The sequence below is a fragment of the Tupaia chinensis genome, unplaced genomic scaffold (genome assembly GCF_000334495.1).
Source record: "Tupaia chinensis unplaced genomic scaffold, TupChi_1.0 Scaffold144982_1, whole genome shotgun sequence".
NCBI lineage: Eukaryota > Metazoa > Chordata > Mammalia > Scandentia > Tupaiidae > Tupaia > Tupaia belangeri.
Genome location: NW_006204841.1, coordinates 1,850,455 through 1,867,008, shown reverse-complemented (window position 1 = coordinate 1,867,008; position 16,554 = coordinate 1,850,455).

The window sequence follows — 16,554 nt, the reverse complement described above, 5'->3', positions numbered from 1 at the left end:
CCAGCCGCAATCCCTTCTCCTCCATTCTCCTCTCGGGATCTTGGGCACGCACGCACACGCGCCCGGCCTGAGTTTTAAGCCACCGGGTCCAGGACGCGAACCTCGGTTGACTACGTGGGAGTCCAGCAACATAGCCATTACGCCAACTGCTGGTCCCAAGAGAGCAAGCCATTCTTATTCTGTCCCCTACCGCTCCTTTTCTGTAAACACCGCTATGAGAAGAAAATCATAAGGGGATGACGCTGGGCCACACCGGCCTGTTGAATAGCGATACACAAAATATGAATATGCCCTTCACCTGAGCTGCAAGCGCGGCTTGGTCTCCCTGCTGCTGAAACATCTCCATTTGCAGCCATGGTGGAGAGACACAGTCACAAAAGATCTAAGGGAACGGCTATCAAGGATTAGTCTCCTTTTTTATGAAAGGCCCAAAGTGTGTGGAACCGGAATGCTCTAAGCAGAGTGTCTGTCCTACAGGGCAATGCTTTGGCTCCACCGCTGACCCGTACTTCTGAGACCAGCCTATTCCAGTCAGTGGCTCCTGTCTGTTAACCCTGGTCAGATGGAAATCTTGGGCAGATTGCTTCTGGGGTATGCAGATCCAAGGAGGAGCTCTAGGTGAAGCTTGGGGGAGCCTCGATAAGAACAGGGCATCTAATTCACTTCACCCTATGTCTCTCCCCTCAGTGCACATCAGTCCCACATGAGCCATTTCTCACCCAACAGGCCAGAGGTTTTGGTTTTTTTAGTTCCTGCAGAACCGGGCGCCTCGCTGATGTAAGCGCTCAGTAAGAGTCTGCTTGTTCTGGACAGTGTCTCTGGGAGGCAGCCCAAAGAGGTTAGCACCAGCCCGGCTAACCTTAGAAAGAAAACTGGGGACTAGCCCATGGCATAATGGTTATGTCGCTAGACTCCCACATAGTTGACCACGGTTCGAGTCCCAGACTCAGCAGCATAAAACTCATCCCAGGTGCATTTGAGTATCTGGTCAAGATCACAGTTGCAGTGTGTCCATCCCTCCCTAGGGAGTGATTTCTTAGTTTCTCTCTCTCTCTTCTGGTGAGTACACACACCCTATAGCAAAAATCTGTCTTAAAAAAAAGAAGAAGAAGAAGAAATAAAGAGGGACCAGCAGTTGGCGTAATGGCTATGTCACTGGACTCCCATGTAGTCGACTGCAGTTCGATTCCCAGACGTGGTGGCTTAAACATGCCAGGTATGCGTGCATGAGTGCCCAAGATCCAGAGAGAAGAATGGAGGAGAAGGGATTGTGGTGTGGCCATCCCCCCTGGGGGGTGATTTCTCGCTTTCTGTCTCTCTGTCTCTCTGGCAAGCGCACACACCCTATAGTAAAAGCCTCTCCCCCTCAACAAAAAAGAAAACAGGGCTCATTTTTATCTTCATTCACTGAATACTTGCTTCATAGTACTAGACATTTTGATATAAGTTGTCTCGTTTCGTACTCAGAGCAACCCGATTATGTGGGTAATATGATTCTCCTTATTTTACATATGAGGAAATCGAAGCTGGTAGGGTGAAGTAACATGCCCGAGATCACATGGTTAGTTAGTTGAAGATGAGCTAAGATTCGAAACCAGGAAATTTTATTCCAACGCCATGCAATTAAACATCCCTCTCTACATAATCCCTTAGGATGCAAGTTCCATCTCCCACTCGAGGGTTTCTTCCTTCCTCCCACCCAGTCTTCCTTTCTCAGAGGTGTTCTTTTTAGTTAACTTTGCCTGATGGAGCTAGCTGAAGAGCAAATGCATGGCACCATCAGTCCTAGCCCAGCTCCAGACCGGACCTGATGGGCCTGAGCTAGATCTTGGTCCTGACAAGACTCCACCTCTGTGGTGACAGGAGAGCCCTCTGGCTGAGGTGTGCGCTCCAGCCCCAGCTGCCCCCAGCCCACTGCTGGCTGACCTCAGGAAAGTCTCCAACCTCTCTGAGACGTACCTACTTAAAGCATGGGGATGGTATTTCCTGCCTTGCATTTTTTCCAGGGTTAGTTTCCATGAGGGCTGTTGAAGTCCTGTGTGCATGACAGTGCTTCGCACATTAGGAAATACTCTTTGCTGATGTGAGAAGGCAGTGGGGTCAGGATTCTAGTAATTCTCATCCAGGCAATCTTATTGAGACCGACTGCTGCTGTGTGCTTTATATAATCTAATTAAGATGAATGAGGACGGAAAACTCCTCCTTTTGAGAAAGAGAAAAACACAGAGACAGAGAAAGACAAAGAGAGACTGAGATGTTGAAGAAAGAAAAAGGCAGAAGCGAGATGGAACAAAGGCAGAGACAAGAAGAGAAAACAGACTGAGAGAATGAGAGACAAAGAGACGGACAGCTGAAGACAGAGACAAAGTCAGACAAAGGAGCTGGAGTGAGACCAAAGCTAAGACCAAGTTTCACATTCAATTCTTCCTTCCTGCAACTGGTTGACCTCTAACTTCCTCCCCCTTGGCCATCCCTCTGCTGTACTTATTACTCAACCCACATTGATCAATTCCTTCAGCGAGTACCAGAGGATGAAGGATTCTCATTCAAATAGCCTATATCACAGGTGAAGAAACCATTCCACTTGTACACAAGCACCTGACAACTGTCCCTGGTTTGTGACCGGCATTGTCCCATGCAGGGTCTCCTGGAGCTTCACCTGCTTAGTATCTTACCTTCACTGCCACCGTCTGGGCAAAGAAGGCGTGTCACCTGGCCTGCTGCTCACCACATGGGCTCCACATGGACTGCTCCAGGTAAAAGCTTTGTGGAGCTTCACCTGCTTAGTATCTTACCTTCACTGCCACCGTCTGGGCAAAGAAGGCGTGTCACCTGGCCACATGGGCTCCACGTGGACTGCTCCAGGTAAAGCTTTGGGAGGACCCAAAACTTGGCCAGTGCTCAGGTGAGGTAAGAAAGACTAAAAGAAAACTCTTATACATAGACAACACTTCTGACACCACAAGTGTTGGTTTGCCACATCAAACACTGCTACCATTTTCTGTGGACACCAACCAGGTATCCTTCGACGCTACCTGGAGTTAGCACAGACCGCACAGGTTAAGATCTCAGTCCCATGTTAGGCACCAATCACCAGCCCAGTCACCCATACTTCTGACCAGCCAACTATAAATCAGGGTTCTGATGGCCCCCTCTCAGTTTTGAGAATCTGCTAGAATGATTCAGGGACCTAAGGGATAGTTTACTGTAACCAGTGTATTCTAAGCGACATAATTCAGGAACAGCAAATGGAAGAGATGTACAAGGTAAGGTGTGAGGAAGGGCATGGAGCTCCCCTGCCCTTTCCAGAACAGCACCCTCCAGCCCCCCATAGGATCACCAAACAGGAAGCTCCTCAGCCTCCATTATTTAGGGTTTTCATGGAAGCCTCATCGTGGAGTCAGGATTCATTAAATAATTGGCCAACGGTGATTAAGTCACTCTCTAGCCCCTCTCCCCTTCTCTGGAAGAGGGGCATGGGATGAAGATTCCAATCTTCTAATCACATGATTGCTTCTCAGGACCCCATCCTCCAAGAGACCCCATTCTCACCTAGTCAGCTCATTAACATAAGCTCAGAGCCAAGTGAAAGGAGCTTATTATAAACAGATGCTCTTCTCGGCCCCATCACTCGGAAAACTCTGAGGGTTTTAGAAGCTCTGCCAGGAACCAAGACAAAGAACAAATATACACTTCTTAATATATCACCACATCACACCTACCGATCCGCCACAGGTCTAAAGACAATCAGCCCCCCTCTGAGAGAGGACAGTGAAGCTTCCTTGTGCTTGAAGGACCAGGGCAGGGCATTTGTGGTGGAAACATTGGTCCTGAACCTCTGCTTGCCCGATGACTCTCCACGCTCCTGGCTGTTATGCAAATCATCTCAAAGGCTGCTTATTCCGGGCATCCTCTTCATGTCCTCTCCCGATGCCCCTCAGCATCCCTAGATGGAAGTGAGCAGCCACATGCCTGGTGCTTGTCTCTTGTATTGCAGTTTCCTTGTCAGACTCACTGAATCCTCGCCAACTCCTACCAAATGGAGAAGAAGACAGTTACGGTTCAGCTGAGTAACTAGGTTAGTAATGAACACTCTTAGATCTATCCGTTATGCCAAGGACTCCCTGGGGCCTCTACACAGCTCCCTGTCCAACCTCTGAGCCTGGATTCTCGATGCAGGGTAGCTGTTACTCACCCGCAATTTGGAGATACAGACACTGAGTTTCCATGGGTTTAACAGCTCAAGCCAACAGGTGGTAGCTAGAGTCAAGGCCAGGATGGAGCCTTTGACTCCACCCTCAGGCACCTCAGGCAGATCTTCCTACATTCACCCCTAAAGGATTTCAGACGTAGATTTGTTTGTGAAGGGAGCAGAGTTCTTAATAGACAGATCAGGTGTGTGCTGGCCAGTGAGCGTTTGAAAAAGGACTTTCAGGAACTTTCCACTGATCTATGGTGAAAAATTGTTTCAGTTCGTTATTTCTGTGCCCTCAATTTAAAAGGAAGTGCTGGCTACTTAGAGAAGAAATCTCTAAAAGATCCAAAACCTACTTGTACTGGTATCCTTCCTACAAGTGTCCTGAACAATGAAAACTGCTTTTCTAAGTGAAACTAGACTCCTGTGGTCTGTTCTGCCCTGTTATAATCATTCAGTCTGTAGAAGTGTTTACGTGATTTTTTTCAAAGTTTCAAAAACAACCCGAGGAGATAATAAAATACCATCCTCTTTATTGAAGTCTGAGATTCCCTAAAGCTAAGGACTGCAGATTGTGGTGTTTGATTGCCCTAAATGAAAATGTTGGAAGATAAAGAATCCCCTTGGCTCTAACCTTCAAGGAGCAAACCATGCCCAGAGGCAAGGAAATGCAACCAGTCTAATACATTTTCCCTTTGCTGAATTCCACATTCGGCAAAAATTCTCTCTTCTCCCTAACTACGTTAGTGAAGAAAGCAATCAATACAAAAAACGCCAGGTTCATCCTATGGGACTGCTCTTGCAAAACAAAAACTCCAAAGAGTTCAGTTCCCAAACTTAAACGACTGACCTCTTCCTCTGTGTGGTGCCCTCTCTGAAATACTCATGCATCTTGATGTCCAAAGTAAGGCTGTGTTCTAATGAACCATGGATTGTGTTGTTAGTCGGATGTTAGAATAGACCTATGGAAGCACTTCCAATTGGAGGGCCTTTGTTTCAGGAACCTTCAGGAAGGCTGGTTAGGTTCATCACCTCCCTACGACATCTGAATACAAAGAACCTTCCCATCTTTCTTCCTATACTTTAGGTTGGTTATAAGATGCTCCTTCCTCTCTCCACAGCTCATCAGAGGAAAGCCATTGTGTGAGAACCAGAACAGGGGTCAGTAGGTGGCTTGATAGTTAGGGCTCTGGACTCTCACATGGTTGAACACTGGTAAAGTCCCAGATCCGGAAGCTTGAAAGTCACACATGTGTGTCTGTGTGTACATAACAAAACCCTGAGAGGAGGCTAGAGAAGGGATTGCAGCATGACCAGCCCTCCCAGAGTGTGCTTTCTCACCTTCTCTCCATCTGTCTCTGTCTCTCTCCAGCACAAGCAAGCACCATATGGCAAAACCCTAATAATAATAATAATAATAATAATAATAAATAGAAAAAGAATCATAAAAAAACACAACTTCAGAGCCAGCAGGTGGCATAGTGGTTAAGGAGCTAAGCTCCGACATGGCCAACTGCAGTTCAAGTCCCAGACCCAGCAACTTGAAACTCACGCCAGGTGAATGTACGTGCATGTCCAAAATCCAGAGAGGAGAATGGAGGAGAAGGGACCGTCGTGTGGTCATCCCCCAGGGGGTGACTGCTCACCTTCTCTCTGTCTCTCTGGAAAGCACATGTGCCTGGTAGCAAAAAATCTTTCAAAAAATTTCAAATAAATAAATAAAAATACTTATTACTCCCTCTCCCCTTCTTGTCACTGCTATGAGATGTCCTGAAAAAAAACAGGTAAATGAGAAAAGGTTAGTTGATGTGCCCCCACTTAACTTGGGAAGCAAATTCAGGAAGTAAATCATGACGGGCAGAAAGGAGTCGATCAGGACTTTATTTTTAAAAATTAAAGTACGGGGACCAGTAGTTACTGTAATGGCTCTGTCACTGAACTCCCATGTAGTTGACCACGGTTCGGGTCCCGGACCCAGTTCCTTAAACTCACGCCGGATGCGTGTGTGTGCGTGCCCAAGATCCCGAGAGGAGAATGGAGGAGAAGGGATTGCGGCGTGGCCATCCCCCCTGGAGGGTGATTTCTCACTTTCTGTCTCTCTCTGTCTTTCTGGCGAGCACACACACCCTATAGCAAAAACCTCTCCAAGTACAAATTAAGAGGATTGTATATTAACCCTGTCATTGTGGTAATATGGTGCCCTGCACTAGTGGAAACCATATGGAATACTGAACTTGACCTGTACATACCAGGCACACACACACACACACACACACACACACACACATGCCGTGAGCAGGGCTGCCAAAAAAGCTGATTTAGGATTGCAATGAGAAATTGTGTTGAAGGTGCTTATCGTTCTCTCTAAATAAATAAGAGAATATGTGTATTATATCTGTATTTAATATAATGTAGATTCTAGGGGCCAGCAGTTAGCATAATGACTATGTCGCTGAACTCCCATGTAGTTGACTGCAGTTCAAGTCCTGGACTCAGTGGCTTAAACTCACGCTGGGCACGTGTGCATGTGTGCCCAAGATCCCAAGAGGAGACTGGAGGAGAAGGGATTGCGGCATGGCCATCACCTCTGGATGGTGAGTTCTTGCTTTCTGTCTCTCTCTTTCTGGTGAGCGCACAGGCCCTATAGCAAAAACCTCTCAAAAAATAAAAAAATGTAGATTCTAAATAGTTTTAAACATTGAGTCTTTTTTTTTTTTCTTTTGAGAGAGATTTTTGCTATAGGGCATGTGTGCTCACCGGAGAAACAGAGAGACAGAAAATAAGAAATTACACCCCCCGCCCCAGGGGGGATGACCACACCCAATCCCTTCTCTTCCATTCTCCTCTTGGGATCTTGGGCATGCAGGCACACACACCTGGCGTGAGTTTTAAGTCACTGGGTCCAGGACCTGAACCATAGTCAACTATGTGGGAGTCCAGTGACATAAACATTACGCTATCTGCTGGTCTCTAAACATTGAGTCTTAATGCAGCGTTGTCTCTTCTTTTTTCATTTACTTCTTAATCATTTCTTCTGACTTTTCAGAGATTCAACTCCACCCTCACAAATCAGCGCTCGCTCTGTGTACATTCCCCATGTCAGCCTGGGGCTGGGATTCCTGTACTCGGGGCTCAGCTCCAGTGCTTCGTTCCTGGTACACAGGTGCCCAGCACATGGCCGCTGCATTAACGACAGATTCTACGGTTTTTTAATATCACGTTTGTCCCTTCATGAAATCCTGCATCTTCTACGAGATTTGCAGCATGTTTTTCTTGTCTTTATGTTGCATTTTCTTACGTTAACAATTTAAGGCAATCAACAAGAGACTAGTCAATAAAGATGCTGATGAGATGAACAGAAATAGAAGCTGATATTATTCAAGGGGGAGTATAAAAGTAGGGATCCATATTGTAAGTGGTAACTTCATTTGGGGTGAACATAAGAAGCTCTGTTCCCCACATGGGAGTTCATAACTACAAGGACCCAAATAACAGACTTCCAGAACACCGTGAGCAAATTGAAATCTCTCCTAGCTTCCAGTGTTCTAGCTGTGAAAGGGCATTACGTCTCAAGTTCTAACTTCTTGGTGCTTTCAGGGCTTAGAACTGTAGGTCAGGGTCGTAGATCTCTACAAGCGCATACTTAGCATCCATGATAACAAACTTATAACTAATACTACTACCAATAATACTGATACTGTTTAAAGAAATTGCTATCGAATGATCATTTACTATGTATTGGGCACTATGCTAAGTACTTTCCACGCAGGGTATCAGGTAATCTGAAATCCTTGAGAGAGGATTGAGGAGCACTCTTCAAATGCTCAAATAAATTGCAGGATTTCCCCCAGTGGAGTGAAAGGAGCAGAACCAAATTCAAGCCTGTTAACAGCCATACCTTCTCATCTGCCCTTCTGGCTCCACAATGCACAATGACTCCCTTAAGCCTGGCTTATGAAACAAGTCAGACTGGAACACAGAACTCAGAGTAAGGGTCTGTCTCAGGCCTCCTTCCGTAAAGGACATTTAATTCCAGAAAGGACCAGAGGGCTGGGAGGAAACCCAATCATGTAGACAGCTTTCTTCAGATGTAGCCCTTCCTCTTGTTTTCCTAACAGGCTTTCTGAATAAGTCTAATTTTAAAAATCCTTCTTCCCAATTAATCGAGTGCATTTTGTTTTCCTTGATGTTTAAGTCATTCCTCCTGTCTTATCCTGAGATTACACAAAGGGTTTGACCTGTTTTCAAAAGTGCTGTGCTTCGAACCCCTTATTTTGAAAGCAAGCTAGAAAATTTAAGAAGTTTCAAAACCTGTTTGTCCCTTGAGCTGATCTCTAAAGCCCTACAATAGTTTATAGACATTATCTAATTCACTGTCACAACAAAGCTGGCATAATCGTTCCCATTTTGCTCATGGGAAAACTGAAAGAAGAAAATCGTGGCCTGACCTTAACACTCCACAAAGGTGCCCTGTTGATCCAGCCATAGGAGCGGGCTGTGGGGAGACGGGAGGTAAGGTGGATGGGTCGTGGTCTAGACAAATCTCCAAACTAATTTCCTCAGACATGTCTTAATGTGCTGGAGATGAAAGGGTGGGTCAGGATACATGACCCTCTTCAACTAGAGGAATTCAGCTTTGTATAGATTTTATCTGCTGTCTAGATTTGGATTTGGGGAAAGATTTCCTTTTAACAAAGAAATTGACTTTTAAAAACTAAAATTCTGATTAAAAAAAAAAAAAAAAAGTGTTGACCTGGGGATCCCACCAAGGGTATGCTACTTTTTTTCTTTTTTCTTTTTCTTTTTTTTTTTTTTTTAAGTTTTTGCCATAGGAAGCATGTGCTCACCAGAGAGAAAGACAGTGAGAAGGAAAGTGACAAGTAACCCCACCCCCAAAGGGGATGGGCATGCCAATATCATTTCTTCTCTGTTCTCCTGGGATTTGGGGTGCACACACGCATGCACACACATGCATGGTGTGATTTTCAAGCCTCCGGGTCTGGGACTTGAACCACAGTCGAACATGTGGGAGTCCAGTGCCTTAACCACCTGCTGGCCCTACTACCTTTGAAAAATAAACCTTTAGTAATAGGCAATGGCTGTTCTAAGATCCATAGTAGTTGTTAATGGTAACCTTGAGCTTCCCCCATGTCCCACCCACGGTGCTGAGCACATGACAAACATTCGCTCATATAGTTTAGAGAGATTTTTGCTATAGGGCATGTGCTTGCCAGAGAGACAGAAAGTGAGAAATCACCCCCCAAAGGGGATGGCCATGCCGCAATACCTTCTCCTCCATTTTCTTCTCAGGATTTTGGGCATGTACACACATGTGCCCGGTATGAGCTTTAAGCCACGTGGTCTGAGACTTGAACCATGGTTGACTGTGTGGGAGTTCAGTGACATAACCATTACACCAGCTGCTGGTCCCAATGACCCAATATTTATAAAATGAGAAGATAAAAACATAGAATAGATCAGTCTGTGATTTAACATAGAATCTGAATTAAACAAGGGAAGGGGATAGACTCTCATAATCAGAGGATTTATGTTACTCTTATAAAAACTAAGTAGCAAATTCGAGAGCTATTAAAGACCTCAGAGGTTTTCTAGTTGAAAACTTTCATTTTGCCAGTGAAGAAACTAAGGTCCAGAAAGGTTAGAACAAAATATCTTCCCCTAGATTACAAACCAAGAATCTAAAAACAAACTCTTCCTGGAATATATTTTATTTTTAAAAGTCAAATGCAATAAAATTCTTTTTCTCTAAAGCAGAAAATTCAAACCATCAGTGTAATATCTTATTCACAACTCAGCTTAAAAATGTCACTGTTGATAAGAGAATGACCCTATGATTACGACATGACTTAATGCAAGAATCTTCCAGGTTGTGGGAAGGGAAGATTCTGGTCTTGTGTGCATGGAAGCCACTCTCTCTAGGAGAGGAAGGGAGGTATTATTACACTCAAATCCTCTTCCCCAATCCATACAACGTTTCTGTGACTCTTTTCTGAAGTATTCTCAGCTCTTCAGTTATCAGATTGGATGACCTAAAACATGGCTTGTTCTAAGTAGTAACTCCATTTCCAAAGGAGAGGGTCAGCCATATTTGAATCCAGGAAGGGATTTTCATATTAAAAACAAAACAAAACAAAACAAAACAAAAAACCCCTATGGTGAATCCTTTTGTGAAGCCAAAAAGAAAATCCTTTTCTAATGCAAATAACAGCCCCACCATTTTCCTGTTTTGTAAATGCAGATTTCTGTATGTAGAAGTTTCTTTTAAATGAGATTCCCCTGTGTTATGTATCTTCAGTTATTCAGAGATGGCATGAGAAAAGAACAGATGAATGGCAAAGTGCTTAAATATCCTCAGAAAAACAGTCTCCTGATTTAAGTAGAGCTGCAAAAAAAAAAAAAAAAAAAGAAAACACAAACAACAACACAAACACACACCAACTTGTTATTATCATAAATGCTATGGATACCACTTGGATTACCATGAGAAAAAGAGAAAGAAGGAAAGTCAGGAGGCTCATGAACATTCAAAGGCAAAAAAGATGATTGGTCTGAAGACTAAGCTCTATCATAAACAGCGCCATGCTGAGAAAATACAAATGAAAAAGAGTATCAAGATGCAGGAAAACGAAAACACACACACACACACACACACACACACACACAAGCTTTATTTCCCTTATCCTGAACTAGCAGAGCTGTTTTTCAAGATCCGGCCAGACTGTGCCGCAGCAAATAGCTCACGAATGTTTAATACATGATCAAGTGCACCTCACAATTTCACCCAAACACCTAATGTATTATTCCGGTAGGCTCTGAGAGACAAGCATCCATCAGCATTCAAGCTGCCTCATCCCTTCTCAAGGTGAAAGAACTAAAACAACTGTATTATCTGTATGACAATCACTCCTGTTTTATTTGGAGCCGCATTCCACTCTGACCATCAGAGAAGCAATGACATAGTTTTACTGCCGCTCTTATTAAATATTATTACTGTGGTGCAAGGCTTGACGGTCGAGAGAGGAGAAAAAGGAGGCAGCTTCATTGCCCAGAGGAGATCCAGTAATCAGATGGTCTGCAGCCTGAAGAGGACATCAATCTTCTGAATTCAATTCTGACCATACGCTTTAGCGGTGATGCTACGGTCTCAGTATAAAACGTTAACAGTATTAAGGCAATTGCTAACCTAAAAAGGTGTATTTTTAAAAGAACAAGAAAGAGGCCCATAGAGATGGAGAACAGTGTTACGAATACTTATTAAGATTTTAAGCCAAAACAAAACGGTACTAAGGAAATGCGTTGGGTCTGATTTTCTTCTCCCAGCCTCGCATCCACCCCACTCCCTTCCTGGTCTTGGGAATCACCTCCTTGAGTACACTTCCCCCAGGCGCCCATGGAAGGAGACGCAAAGCCTCTGTCCTTCCTCTCCTCATGCTCCGAGAGGCAGTTCTGCCACAGGATTCAGGTCAGCCTGTCGTATACTCTCACTCGCCTGAATTTTGAGCATGTGAGGCAAAGACAAAGGGTCGGTTAAATACATTCATGGCAGCACTGTGACCACAATGGCATAGCCAGATTCTCAAGCCTCTTGACTTTCAGGTTCACATTCATTTTCCAAACGTGATCTCCCAGCTTCCATTATACAAACGCTCCTTGACTACAATGGGGTTAGGTCTCCAGAAACCCACTGTAAATTAAAAATACCGTAAGTCAAAAATGTTATTAATCCTAATCTACCAAACACCAGGGTTGGGCCTAGTTTACCTTAAACATGCATGGAACACTTCCATTAGCCTACAGTTGGGCAAAATCACCCAACACAAAGCCTATTTTATAATAAAGCTATTATAAATAATTTCGAATCAAAATCAAAATTCAAACCTTCTAATGAATGCCAGTTATTTTCGCACCACTAAATGTCAAAATACCATAAGGTACAACCTTTGTAAGTTGGCAACCTGATGTCCTCCCTGCATATCCCATCTTTGCTTGAGAGTCACAGTTGATCTCTGTTGCTTGCAACCAAAAAAATTGTAACTGATATTTGTCTTCCTGAGACGTCCATGAATGTGAGCCTGAGACCTCTAATGAGGAACATTCTAGGGTAATAAAGTATGTTTTTCCAAAAGCTCATTATCATTTCAGGTTTCTATTTTATGCCTTCTAAAAAAGTCATACAGAAAACAAATGCTCCTTCCCGTATACATTTATGTTATACCACAGTACGTGTGAGTTATTTTTCTACTGCTACCCATTCCCCGGGCCGAAGGAGTTCCCATAGAGTAACTTGGAAAGTGCAATGATTAGCAGCTTGGCAGAGTCCTTTCAATACCCTGACCCTCCAAAAGAACACAGGAGATACCTCTTAGGGCTATGGGAAAAACACAGTGAGGAGGTACAAAGATTTAGAACTAGAAAAAATATCAGGTTTTTGCCTACCAGGACAATAAGCCAAACTATAATAAAGAGTCTCCCAGCATTAATCCTTCAACCTCTGAGGCTCCAGAACCTTAAGAGAAAGCAAGCCCAGCAGCTCCCTAAGCCACTGAGTGAGAAAGTGCAGGGTCTCCGAAAGTTTCCTGTGGACCAGACAGCCTATGCCTCAAGGAAGGAACGGTGCAAACAGCCTAGCTCTCAGGAAGGGACGGTACAACCACAGAGACAAATGCCTGCTGCACCTTGCCCTGGGAGTAGAGTGACTACAGATGAAGGAGAGCCTAGCCAGGGCCGAAGAGGATCATCCTGAGCTCATATGCAGAATCATAGCATTGGTGTTCATTATTTTCTCCTGTTTTGTTTTGTTTTGTTTTTCTAAAATGTTCCACATGTTTTTGCTGAACTAAGAGGAAAGAATCTCTGGGAGAACTACCAAACATAACTTGGCTTCCTTTAAATAATGGAAGATTTCCTTCCTAGGAAAGAGAAAAGGAACCCCTGACCCTCAGTTATTTCTGACTCTCTCAGCTAGAACACATATGCACCAAGGGGTCTGAGGCCAGATCAGTTCTCCCTGAAGCCAAGTCAGGTCATGAAGATGGACCTCACAGCAAGACTGTCACTGCCGTCAATCCCTAGGAATACACAAAGGTTATCAGTGCCCAGGGCCCTTCAAGGACTCGCCTTCGAAGTCATCCATCTTTAAGAACCTCGGAATAGGTTTGATTCTGCAAGACTATAGATGATTTAATAAGGCCCCTGACTGGAGGCACAAAGCATCCCGATTAAGAACATAGGCCCTGATCTGAGTATGAACCTCAGCCAGACCTGAGTGTGAACCCAATGGGGAGACCTCGGTGAGTCACAGGTGTTGCCATATACGTCTGATAATACTCCCTTTGTAAAGCTATTTTGACACTAAATGAGAGATAGTCTGCATAGCTTTTATATAATGCCTGGTATAGTATAAAGGCTTGTAAAAATTTAAAAAATAGATAAATAAGAATATAGGTAGACCAGCCAGTGGTGTGGTGATTAAGGCATGGATCCCACATGGCTGACTTTGTGGTTCAAGTCCTGGTCCCAGCAGCTTGAAAATTATGCTGAGCACATGTGTATGCGTGCTCAAAATCCTGAGAGGAGAACAAAAAAGAGGGGATTGCAGCGTGGCATCTCCTCTGGGGGGGTGATTTCTCACTTTCTCCTCAATCTCCCTCCCCAGTGAGTACATGTGCCCTATAGCAAAAACTAATAGAGAAAAAGAATGTAGGTAAATAAAAAGAAGTGAACAAAACCACTGACTAGGCAAGCCTGGGCTTCGGTGAGGTTCAGAAAAGATTTCACTTACACTGCTAATCTAATTCCATCAGGAAAACAGCTGGGACGATGAACTAGGATGGACACACTTTTTAAATATACTTATAGGCAGTTTTTATTTGGAAGAAACGGAAGCAGCAGCTGCCACCACCCCCACGACAAGCCAGACAGTTGACAAGAAGTGGTGGAGACTGCAGAAGGCTCCTGTCGGGGGAATGGGGACTCTCCAGCCAGCTTCATGTGGGAAATCAGGAGGACAGATTTTCTTAGGCAATTTTCTGTTCACTCTGGTTTCTGCTCGGCTCAAAAGAGTACATAAGCTGTTTGTCTCAAATGAACGCTCCAGTAGATAAAACACCAAAAGGGGTTTGGGGAAACATAACAAAATAAAAATTGCCATACTGGCTTAGACCAACTGCCTGACAATAGTACCAAGAGACGTTTTTGAGGGGAAGAGTTGCAACTTCCTCTGTAATGATGGCTTCGCAATCTTAGAAGCAACTCCTAAATGTCCTTAAGTTCCCATTAAGGTGCTATCAACCACAACTTTATTTAAACCCTTTTTGAGTCCTTTCATACTAACGTTCTCAGCTAATACTATGTTTGGGACGATGAGTGTATTTCTTTAACCAACCTTTATTCCTGTGGTTTTTTCCCCTCTTGACTGAACCTTCATTGACTATGTAACCTAAAGTAAGTTTCCTATGTTGGCTTTGTCCTAATATTTCTACCTATAAAATGGAAGGCAGGGGGCCAGATGGCGGTGCAGTGGTAAAACTCTATGAGCTGACCCACATGGAAAGGTTCTTGATTCATGTCCCAAGACCTCCTCTTCCTTGCTCATGGAAGAAGTAAATAAACAAGCTTTTGTAAAAATGGAAAAATAATAACAGCTCTTTCCTACTTAGGGGCACAAATAGAAGGAAAAAATTCCTCAAACTATGTTTTGCTCTGCTGTGAATTCTACAAAGGAAGAAAGGGGCTTAAAACCGAACTGTGGAGTCCCATTTTTCGGTGTTAAATTATATAATTCCCACAAGAATAAAATGATGGAATAATGGAAGAGAAATATAAGAGAGAAGAAAAGGAGGCAAAATGTTGGGACCAGGCTCAATGGTAGGCTATTGAACCAGCAAAAATGGGTGTCCCCATGCACAATCAAAAAGTATTAGAACTAGATTACTCACCCGGCTTAAAATACTGGACAACATATGTGACTTCCACCAAATGGCCACTTGTAAATGAAAGTGTTTGGTGACAATAAGAATAAAGACAGCATTTTTTTTCTTTAGAGCTAGAGAAAAATCCAAAGATAAGAAAAGTGCTCTATTATCAAAGTAGGGAAAATCAATAACAGGCTATGTATACAGCTAAACCACCCAAAGGACATTGGAATTGGACAGAAGTGTTTATTGTTACCTATCACATTGATTCTGAGGATGAGTTACTTTAATCACTGTTTTATATCAGATAGGAGTCACTATTAGAGTGAAGATTTGGAGAGGAGAGTTGATATTTTCTATTCAGGAGGAACTATGAGAAAGAACAATTATGAAGAAATTATATGGTAGGCAGGATGGAATGAGGAGCCACCCGATGCAACCATCTCTCCCTTTCTCCCTTATTAAAGGCAAAAGAAATATTTAATAAGGTAATGTAGAAAGCCCAAATGAGTCCGGTGTGAAACATTGGTATGTAACTAAGTCATCTTAGGTTCTTTGCTATTGAATTTTAAAATTTATTGAGAAAATATTAATTAAAAGTAAATATCCTCTAAATAATTTATTACAGTCTTACGATGCTCACATTTGTTGACTGTGTAAAGAGGCAAATTTTGTTGCTAGAAGAGAATATATTACAGCTAAGGTAGTTGCTCTATTTGTTGCAATGCTGAAAAATGTTTTTAATTAAGTGATATTAATATAAGTACAAATAGAATTCTTTGGGACCGTTTCCTATTATAAAGAGGCTTTAAATATTAAATGAAGAAAAATGCAAGCTACCTTAGTTTGTCCATCTTAAAGATGAAAGTTGTATGACCTTGTATCAAGGGAATGCAGTATAGATTAATTAGCTAATTAGATGTGTTGTATCCAGTGTTATGAAAGACAAAGTGTGCCCATGGTCTCCACTCAAGCCAACATTTTGTTTTGTTTTGTTTTAATTTGGGCTTTGTCCCTGTCTCTCTCTCCTATCCTATTTCCCCCTACCCAGCTTCATTAAAACATAATTGACAACTAAAAGCTGTATCTATTTGCAGTTTACAACATAATATACCTATATACTTTGTGAAATGAGGAAATCAAGCTGATTAACATGTTCATCACATCATATACTTAACATTTTTGGTAATAATATTACCAAAATTATTCTCATTGAATATCAAAGGTCTGATGTCTGACCAATTTTCAAGTACACAGATGTATTACTGACCACAGTCATCGTGCTAGGTAATAGATCTCCAGAACATACTCAGTCCGTCTAATCGAAAGTAAGTGCCCCTTGACCAACCTCTCCTCAATCTTCCCCTACTCCTCCGTCCCCAACTCCTGGCAACCACTATTCTGATCTCTGCTTCTGTGAGTTTT